This window comes from Chiloscyllium plagiosum, unplaced genomic scaffold (assembly GCF_037043375.1).
Source record: "Chiloscyllium plagiosum isolate Xiang-an unplaced genomic scaffold, Cpla_swu_hap1 HiC_scaffold_26, whole genome shotgun sequence".
NCBI lineage: Eukaryota > Metazoa > Chordata > Chondrichthyes > Orectolobiformes > Hemiscylliidae > Chiloscyllium > Chiloscyllium plagiosum.
The window spans coordinates 56,958,779-56,969,657 of record NW_028270164.1 but is presented as its reverse complement, the minus strand read 5'-3'; positions in this window follow the sequence as shown (position 1 = coordinate 56,969,657).

Here is a 10,879-nt window from a genome sequence, read left to right as displayed (position 1 = left end):
AAAACAAACACATGTACCGCGGAAGCAGGAAATCTAGGATGAAAACAGAAAATGTTGGAAATACTCAACAGGTCTGGCAGCATCTTTCCAGGCTGAAACCGAGTTAATGTTTCAAGTCAATGACTTTTTGCCAGAATGCGATGATCTGGCAAGTATTTGACGAAGGGTTATTGACTTGAGACAATGGGCTAAATCTTACTTTGTTTTTGTCTATGCCTGTGTTGCGTTGAGTTTTTTGGAAGTTTTGTTGTCATTGTGAGGTTAGCAAGGTCTCTCACTCTATCTTACCAAGCTCAGCTCATTAATTACCCATTGCATCTGAATTTTCTGCTCCATCTTACCCACACACCTTTCCCAGGCATTATGCCAATGCTGGGATACCCTGAATTCACTGGCATCTCTTGCCTCCATTGAACATCTGAGCAAACACTATCAGTCTGGAGATGCCATGCACAGTTCCTGGCATTTGTCCTGGGCCTGGCAGACAAGGCAATCATACCCCAGTTGGCATGCAAGGTCCTTATGTCCTGCCGGATGAGCTAGCACTGTCACAGGACTCCCTTCTTTTCCCAGGACTGGCAGTGGAAGCCATGCCAGTCAGGAAATCTGCTGTCCTCACCTAGTCTGGCATCCACACTCTCAGCAATGTAGTTGGTTCTCTATTGGCCTCTAGGCAATTCGGGGTGGGTAAGAAAATGGTGGTAAAAATTGTACCATTTATTGCAAAAGTGAATACTTCTGAAAGGGTTAAAACAGGAAACTGCATTAAGCTCCACTCAAACGGCAGCAGAGTGGCTCAGTGGTTAGCACTGCTGCCTCACAGCGCCAGGGACCCAGGCTTGATTCCATTCTTGGGCGACTGTCTGTGTGGAATTGCACATTCTCCCTGTGTCCGTGTAGGTTTCCTCCCACAGTCCAAAGATGTGCAGGTTAGGTGGATTGGTCATGCTAAATTGCCCATAGTGTCCCGGGATGTGTGAGTCATCCATGGGAAATGTGGGGTTACGGGGGTGGGGTGGCAATGGGTGGGATGCTGTTTGGACTGTTGGTGTGGACTCGATGGGCTGAATGGCCTGCACACTGTAGGGATTCTGTGATTCAAACTGATGATGTCGTAAAGTCTTAGTTATTGAGTTATGTATGTGTACAGCACAGTAAAATGTCCTTTAGCACATCAACAAGCACCTGTATATTTTAATCTCATTTCCAGTGCATGGCCCAGGAGTTTAGCTCAAAATTCCCGTGGGGTCAAATATGGCTCTTGACAGTCTCAGTAATTCTGCCTGTAACTATCTAATTGCTATCATGAAATAAACTACATCTTGTTAAGACTAACTAGTTGCCGTTCCTTACAACTGGAAACCAATCAGGCCTTTAGACCCAGTCAAAGAAATAGGATTCACCCACAAATACCACATTTGCGCACTAACTCAAGATTTATGAGGTTGTGTTCGGCAATTCGCTAGCACAGAATAATTTCTCTATCTTCAGGCTTGTCAATTTGCCAAAGATCCTTTCGCTGTGGTTGCGAAAACCTGATGAAATCAAAACTGAGAAAGGTTTTTGTCCATCCATGCATGATTCTGTTCATTGGAAATTACAGGTAACTGTCTGGTGACCTAGAATGCTTACATTTCCCAACCAGCAAATGCTTTATTTTATGAGAGAATTTGCACATGTAAATTTGCACAACCCATCTTTATTCTGTTTACAACCAGAAGAGTTGGATTCACTCACTCCTGCCAGGGTAGGATTTGGCAAACAGTGCCAACATGCAGTTGTAGCTGCATTGTAAATTTGATAAAATGACGAATTAACTTGTTAAGAAATCTGCAGTATTTTCCTGCCACTTAATGGTCAATTGGTCTTTGTTTACTAACATTCTGATGGTGTGATGAACTTGAGTCCTCAAGTCCATCCATCAGGAAATGCATAGAGTTCAGTCAATTCCAATTCCTCGTGACAGTTTTCAATGAGCACTGGGCGAAAGGTACAACTATTTTCTGAAGTATTAACACAAACTGCTCATAAAACACAATCTTGCTGTACAACAAATTTATTTAGTTCAAAACTAGTGAAAGACTTCAGCGATTGCTATTTTTGACCTCTGTGATGCGCCAAGGTTATATTCTTCCATCAAAACGTTCATCCTTCTCGACCTTTGACAACTGTGCATTTTCTACTTTTGCATCAAAGTAATTATATCGTGTTTCTCCCCTCACCTTCTTTCTGGTTTACTGGGTGCCATTATGGCAGGGTGGGATTTATAATGTACACAATGGAATATTAGAAAGTTACAAAAGAGGCCAACGAGGGGGATGATCAGGCCTTTACTGGGAGCATGACAAACTGTGCTGACCAACTAACTTCTGAACAGCTTCCAGATGTAGAAAAGAGGATTCACATTACGAGTATATCAGAAATTCTGATTAGTAAAGAATGCCGATTGTTAGAGAGCCAGATAACGGAATGTTTACATATGAAAACGCTGCCTGACCTACTGAGCCTTTCTGTTTTTATTCCAAGATTAAGTTTCCTGTTACCCTGACTTCGAATGATGGTCAGTGTTGCTAAGTATCAGAAACTTTCTGGCATCTCACTCAAGTTTTGTTTGTTATCTAATTCTTAAGATGTAGCTGTCACCAAAACTGTTGCCTATCATTAATTGGTCTTCTGTATAGGTAAAGGATGTAACTAAAGACTGATTAGGGATGGTCAACAAACTCAAAACAAATTAAATGAAATAAGGATGGAGGGTCAGGTGATTTGTTGTTTCTGCATGATGTGGGAGCTGGTGGACCCCATTGTGGTTCCCAGTGACCATGTCTGTGGTAAATGTTGGTAGCTGCCAGAACTCTGGCTCAGAGTCAATGAGCTGGAGTCTGAGCTTCAAACATTGTGATACATCAGGGAGGGGGAGAGTTACCTGGAGATAGTCACACCCCCCGAGACTAACCAACTCGAATTCGGCCAGGGATCAGGAACAGGAAGAGGTGGCTATGACGGAGACAGGTAGAGGGATCTGGGAGTAGAGTTGCAAGAGCCTCAGCCCCTGTCCTTGTCCAACAGGTTCCCTGTGTGGATGGGAATGGGGAGTGACCACAGCACTGTGGTGCAGGGAGCCAGCCAAGTGGGGGAAGCGAGGAGAAATGTTGCTGCAATTGGTGATAGTCTAGTTAAGGGCATCGACACAGTTCTCTGTGACCAGGATTGAGAGTCCCGAAGGCTGGGTTGTCTGCCTGGTGCTCGGGTTCAGGAACCTAGAATGGGAGGATAAAGACCCAGTGGTCGTGGTCCACATAGGTACCAACAATACAGATAAAACTTGGGCAGAGGTTCTGCTACGGGAGTATGAACAGCTAGGAGCTAAATTAAAAATCAGGACTACAAAGGTAATAATGTCTGGATTACGACCTGAGCCATGAGCTAATTGGTACAGAGTCAATAAGATTGAGCAGATAAATGTGGATCTCAAAGATTGGTGTGGGAGAAATGGGTTTGAATTAATGGGACATTGACACCAGTACTGGGGAAGAAGGGACCTTTTCTGATGGGATGGTCTTCATCTGAACCGTACTCGGACCAGAGTCCTGGCCAATCACATAACGAGTGCTGTAGACAGGGCTGTAAACTAAATGGGGGGGGGTGGGAAGGGGGAGGGGGGAGGGGGGGGGCAAGTGGAAGGGGTCACTTCAAGGGGAAATTAGAAAATCTGAATTAAAGGAGAAGGTAAGAGGTTATTAAAATCTCCAGAACAGACACAAGTAGGACAGAGTGTACGGAAAGGGTTAGCTATCAAACTGGAGGAGAAAGTGAGGTCTGCAGATGCTGGAGATCAAAGTTGAAACTTTATTGCTGGAACAGCACAGCAGGTCCCTGATGCTGCCTGACCTGCTGTGCTGTTCCAGCAATAAAGTTTCAACTTAGCAATCAAACTACAAACACACTGGACAAATGAATGACAATGAGAAGAGAGATGGAGAGCTGAAGGTGTTGTATCTGAATGCACGCAGTAAAGGAATAAGGTCAATCAGCTTATGGCACAGATTGAAATTGGCAGGTGTGACATGATGGACATCACGGAGATGTGGCTGCAAGGGGATCAGGATTGGGAGCTGGATATCCAAGGATATACGTCCGATCGAAAACATAGGCAGATGGGCAGAGGGGGTGGGGTCGCCTTAATAATAAGAAATGAAATTACATTAATCATAAGAAATGAAGTAGGGTCAGATGGTGCAGAATCTGTGTGGGTAGGATAAGGAACCACAAAGGTAATAAACCATAGTTGGAGTTATGTACAGTCCTCTAACCAGTAGTCAGGAGCTGGGGCACAAGATACACCAGGAGATAGAAAAGATGTGTAGGAAAGGCAAAGTTACAGTGATCTTGGGGGTGGGGGGTTCAATTTTCAGATGGACTGGGAATACCATGTTGGTAGTGGATTGCAAGAAAAGGAATTTGTGGAATGTCTATGAGATGGCTTTTTGGAGCAGCTTGTGGTGGAGCCCACTAGGGAGCAGGTGGTACTGGATTTAGTGTTGTACAATGAGGCAGACTTGATAAGGGAGCTTAAGGTGAAGGAACCCTTAGGAAGCAGGGATCATAATATGATCGAATTTACTCTGCAATTTGAGAGGAAGAAGGTAGAATTAGAGGTAACGGTACTTAGCTGAATAAAAGCAACTACAGAGGTTTGAGGGAGGAGCTGGGCAGAATGTACTGGGAAAGGAGCCTAACAGGAAAGACAGTGGAACTGCAATGGCAGGGGTTTCTGGGAGTAATTCAGGAGACACAGCAGAGATTTATCCCGAGGGAAAAGAAGCCTGGTACAGGGAGGGTGAGGCAGCCATGGCTGACTGGGGAAGTCAGGGATAGCGTAAAAACAAAAGAAAAAGCATAATGTGGTGAAGGGTAGTGGGAAACCAGAGAATTGGGAAGCTTACAAAGACCAACAGAGAGCAACAAAACAACAAAATAAGGAGGGAAAAATGTAAGTACGAAGGTAAGCTAGCCAGTAATATAAAGAAAGACTGTAAGAGTTTCTTCAGATCTATAAAGGACAAAAGATAGGCAAAAATGGATATTGGGTAGCTGGAAAATGATGCTGGAGAGATAGTAGTGGGGAACAAGGAAATGGCTGTAGACCTGAATAATTATTTTGCATCAGTCTTCAGGGTGGAAGACACGAGTAATATCCCAAAGATTCAAGAGAATGAGGGGGCAGAGCTGAGTAGGATGGCCATCACCAAGAAGAAGATGCCAGAAAAACTGAATGACATGAAGGTGGATAAATTACCTGGGCCAGATGGACTACACCCCAGAGTTCTGAAGGAGATAACTGAAGAGATAGTGGAAGTGTTCGTGGTGATCTTTCAGGATTCGCTAGAATCAGGGAGAGTCCCAGGCAACTGGAAAATCACTAATGTGACACCCCTGTTTAAGAAAAGAGTAAACAAAAGATGGAAAATTACAAACTGATTCCCTCACCTTTATTGTGGGTAAGCTCCTGGAATCCATTGTAACGAGCAGATTAGACCAAGGAGAGCCAATGGATATTATCTACCTGGACTTCAAGATGGCCTTTGACAAGGTGCCACACAGGAGGCTGCTGAATAACATAAGGGCAAGGTGCTATAATGTATGGAAGCTTGGCTATCTGGCAGAGAGCAGAGAGTGGGGATAAAAGGGTCATTTCTCAGGATGGCAGCCAATGACAAGTGGTGTTCCACAAGGCTCAGTGTTGGGCTACAACTTTTCACTTTATATATTAATGATCTAGATGGAGGAACTGAGGGCATTCTGGCTACGTTTAAAGATAGGTAGAGGGACAGGTAGCAATGAGGAGGCAGGGAGGCTGCAGAAGGATTTGGACAGGTGAGGAGAGTGGGCAAAGAAGTGGTAGGTGGAGTACAACGTGGGAAAGCGTGAGGTCATGAATTTTGGGTGGAAGAGTAGAGGCATAGACTATTTTCTAACTGGGGAGAAAATTCAGAAATCTGAAGTGTAAAGAGACTTGGGAGTTCTAGTCCAGGATTCTCTCAAGGTAAACTTGCAGGTTGAGTCAGTAGTTAGGAAGACAAATGCATTTATTTTGAGAGGTTTTGAATATAAAAGCGGGATGTACTTTTGAATATAAAAGCAGAGGCTCTATAAGGATCTGGTCAGACCACATTTGGAATATTGTGTGCAGTTTTGGGCCCCATACCTCAGGAAGGATGTACTGGCCCTGGAGCGTGTTCAGAGGAAGTTCAAGAGAATGGTCCCAGGAATAAAAAGCTTAACATATGAGGAACATTTGAAGACTCTGGGTCTATTCGCTATGAAATTTCGAATGATGAGGGGTGATCTAACTGAAACATACAGAATACTGAATGGCCTGGGCACAGTGGATGTTGGCAAGATGTTTCCATTGCTAAAAGAGACCAGGATCCGAGGGCAGAGTCTTAGAGTAAAGGGAAGACAAAAGAACAAAGACCAAAGAAAATTTACAGGCCAGGAACAGGCCCTTCGGCCCTCCAAGCCTGAGCCGATCCAAATGTACTGTGTAAACCTGTTGCCCAATTCCTAAGCATCGGTCTCCCTCTGCTCCCCACCTACTCATGCATCTGTCCAGACGCATCTTAAATGAATCTACCGTGCCTGCCTCTACCACCTCTGCTGGCAACGCGTTCCAGGCACCTACCACCCTCTGTGTAAAGGACTTGCCCTTAAACCTTTCACCTCTCATCTTGAAAGCGTGACCTCTTGTTATTGAATCCTTCACTCTGGGAAAAAGCTTATCTCTATCCACCCTGTCTATACCCTTCATGATTTTATAGAGCTCAATCAGGTCCCCCCTCAATCTCCTTTTTACTAGTGAAAACAATCCTAACCTACTCATTCATTGCTAGCACCTTCCATACCAGGCAACATCCTCATAAACCTTCTCTGCACCCTCTCCAAAGCGTCCACATCCTTTTGGTAATGTGGTGACCAGAACTGTACACAGTATTCTAAATGTGGGTGAACCAAAGTCTTGTACAATTTTGACATGACCTGCCAGCTCTTATACTCAATACCCCGTCCGATGAAGGCAAGCATACTATATGCCTTCTTGACCACTCTATCCACCCGTGCAGCAACCTTCAGGGTACAATGGACCTACCTGAACTCCCAGATCTCTCTGCTCATCAACTTTTCCCAAGGTTCTTCCGTTTACAGTATAGTTCGCTCTAGAATTAGACTTCCCAAAATGTATCACCTCACATTTGCCTCACAAGACCTTTTAGAATGAAGATAAGGAGAAACATCTTCAGCCAGAAAGTGGTGAATCTGTAGAATTCATTGTCACAGAAGGCTGTGGAAGTCATTGAGTATATTTAAGACTAAGATAGATAGGTTCTTGATTGTCAAGGGGATCAAAGGTTACAGAAAGAAAACGGGAGAATGGACTGAGAAACTTACCATCCATGATTGAATGGGGGAGCAGACTCAATGTGATGAATGGCCTAATTTCTGCTCCTATGTCTTATGGTTGTACGATCTTTTATCTGGCACTTTGTCAGATACCTCTGGAGATCTAAGATAGCACATGTACATTATGGTATTATAATAGTAGGCCATTCAGCAACCTCGAGCCTGCTCTGCCATTCAATAGCATCATGGTTGTGCTAACATTCCTCGCGTCCACTCTCCTGGTCTTTTCTCATAACCCTTGATTCCCTTATTGATCAAGAATCTATCGATCTCCGCCTTAAATACGCACAAGGACTCTGCCTCCACAACTCTCTGTGGCAAGGAGTTCCAAAAAACCATAACATTCTGGGAGAAGAAATATTTTCTCATCTCAGAATTAAATTGGTGCCCCTTTATTCTGAAATGGTCCCCTCTGGCCTTAAACTCTCTCATGAGGAGAAACATCCTCAGAGTATTTATCCTGTCAATCCCGTCATGAATCCTATATGCTTCAATAAGATCACCTGTCATTCTTCTTCACTCTAGTAAGTAGCGCTCCAACCTGTTTAGCCCTTGCTCAAGAGAACCTTTGCTCCATATTGAGATCATCTGAGTGAACTTTTTCTGAACCTCCTGCAATGAAATTTTCTTCCATAAATCTGGGGACCAGAACTGCTCACAGTAATCCAGACATGATCTGACCAGCACCTTGAACAGTTGATTAGATTCCCTACAGTGTGGAAACAGGCCCTTCAGCCCAACGAGTCAACACCGACCCTCCAAAGAGTAACCCACCCAGACCCATTTTCCCTCTGTCTAATGCACCTAATACGATGCGCAATTTAGCATGGCCAATTCACCTGACTTGCACATCTTTGGACTGTGTGAGGAAACTGGAGCACCCGGAGGAAACCGCACGCAGACACGGGGAGAATGTGCAAACTCCAGACAGACAGTCGCCTGAGGCTGGAATGGAACTTGGGACCACTGTGCTGCCCCAGTTGCAGTAAGACTTCCTAAATCTAACACTCCAACTGCAGACTGAGTCTGCAGCAGGTAGAGGGGGAACGAACAAGAGGGAAAAATGTTCTTGATCTCATCGTCACCAATCTGCTGTTTGCAGATGCATCTGTCCATGACACTATCGGTAAGAGTGACCACTGCACAATCCTTGTGGAGACAAAGTCCTACCTTCACATTGAAAATAACCTCCATTGTGCTGTGTGGCACTATCACAGTGCTGAATGGGACAGATTTTGAACAGGGCGAAAGTAGGTACTGCAGATGCTGGAGATTAGAGTCAAGATTAGAATGATGCTGGAAAAACACAGCAGGTCAGGCAGCATCCGAGGAGCAGGAAAATTGACGTTTCAGGCAAAAGTCCTTCATCAGGAAACGTCGATTTCCCTGCTTCTCGGATGCTGCCTGACCTGTTGTGCTTTTCCAGCATCACTCTAATCCAGACTTTGATCAGATCTAGCAATTCAAGACTAGGCCTCCATGAGGCGTTATGGGCCATCAATAGCAGCAGAATTGTACTCCAGCACAATCTGTAACCTCATGGCCTGTCATGTTCCCCCACTCAACCATTACCATCAAGCCTGGGGATCAAACCCGGTTCAATGGAAAGTACAGGAGGATATGCCAGGAGCAGCACCTGAAAATGAGTCGTCAATTGGTGAAGGTGCAAAAACAGGCCTACTTGCATGGCAAACAGCATAAGGAGCAAGTGATAGATAGAACTAAGCGGTCTGACAATCGGATCTAAGCTTTCCAGTCTTGCCACATAATACCAGTCATGAATGTTAATGGATGAGGAGGCTCCACAAATATCACCATCCTCTGTGCAAAAGACAAGGCTGAAGCATTCACAACAACCTTCAGCTAGCAGTGCCAAGTGGATGATCCATCTTGGCCTCCTCCAGTGGGCTCTAGCATCGCAGGTACTAGTCTTCAGCCAAGTTGATTCACTTTACGTGATACCAAGAAACAGTTGGAAGCACGCATATAGCAAATGCCCTGACAACATTCCAGCAACAGTACTGAAGACTTGTGCTCCAGAACCTGCTGCTCCCCTAGCTAAGATTTTCCATTACAGTTGCAATATTGGCATCTACCCGTCTATAGAAAATTGCCCAGATATGCCCTGTATACACAAAACAAGACAAATCCAACACAGGCAATTACCGCCCCATCAGTCTACTCTTGATCATCAGTAAAGTGATGGAAGGTGTCCTCGACAGTGCTATCAAGCAGCACCTGCTCAACTAACGATATAAAAATTGGTAAGACGTTACGTGATAAAAGTAGAAGAATGACAAACATTTGGCAAAAGGAGTTTAATGGAGGAAACTATGAGGTCAGAAAAATCAAAAGACAAACCACTATTTAAATAGAGCGTGATGTCAAAAATAGTGCAGTGCAGGTGGATCTTGGTGTTCTTGTGTATGAACACAATATTAGCATGCAGGTGCAGCAAGTAATGAAGTAAGCAAATAGAATTTTGGTTCTTTATTGCCACATGATTGAAGTTTAAATATAGGAAGTCCTGTGCATGTTGTTAATGAGGCCACCCCTGTACAGTTTTGGCCCACATATTTTTAAAAAAGGATAGACTAGCACTGGAGGTTATTCATGATGATGATTCATAGAATGAGTTATCAAGAACAGCTAAACAGGTTAGACCTTTATTTCTTACAGTTTAGAAGAATGAGGCATGATCTTGCTGAAACGTTTGAAATTCTAATGGGACTTGACAGGGTGGATGTTGGGGAATCTGAAACTAAGGGATGCAATAAGGCACCACTTGTTTAAAACTGAGATATAAAGAAAGTTCTTCTCCCCAAGGGTGGGAGATGTCTGGAATTCTCTTTCTCAAAGAGCTGTGGAGGCAAGATCACTGAAAGTATTTAAACAGGTGGTTGGAGTTTTAAAATATCAGGGAATTAAAGTTATGCTGAGCTGGCAAGAAAACGTTGAGACCTCAGCAGAAGAGCAGTGGTCGTATTGCAGAGGGGCTGAATGGCCTATTCCTGCTTTATTTGATTCTGTTTTTTGATTTCTATGTTTGAAGTGAGCACTGGATATAAATCCTCGAGCTCTGTTTCCTTGACATAGTTTCTTACCTAGACATCGAGGTACGTAAGTAGCAGGTTCAGGGAACAAAGAGATAACCGTGGTCAGTTTCTCCAAGTACTTTCTATGATTTGTCCTTATAGGATTCTCCTTGTTTGGAAGGTTCAAAAACATAACTGGAGCAACCATTTGATACTGTGTCTACATGAGCTAATCAGAAGCTAGGAATTCCATAGAGAGTAACTCACCTCCTGACTCCCTTCAACATCATCCAGATCAAACAGCCCATTTGATTAACACCCATTATTTTCAACATTCACTACTTCCACTGTGAACAAATTGTGGCTGCAGTGGACACCACTTAGAA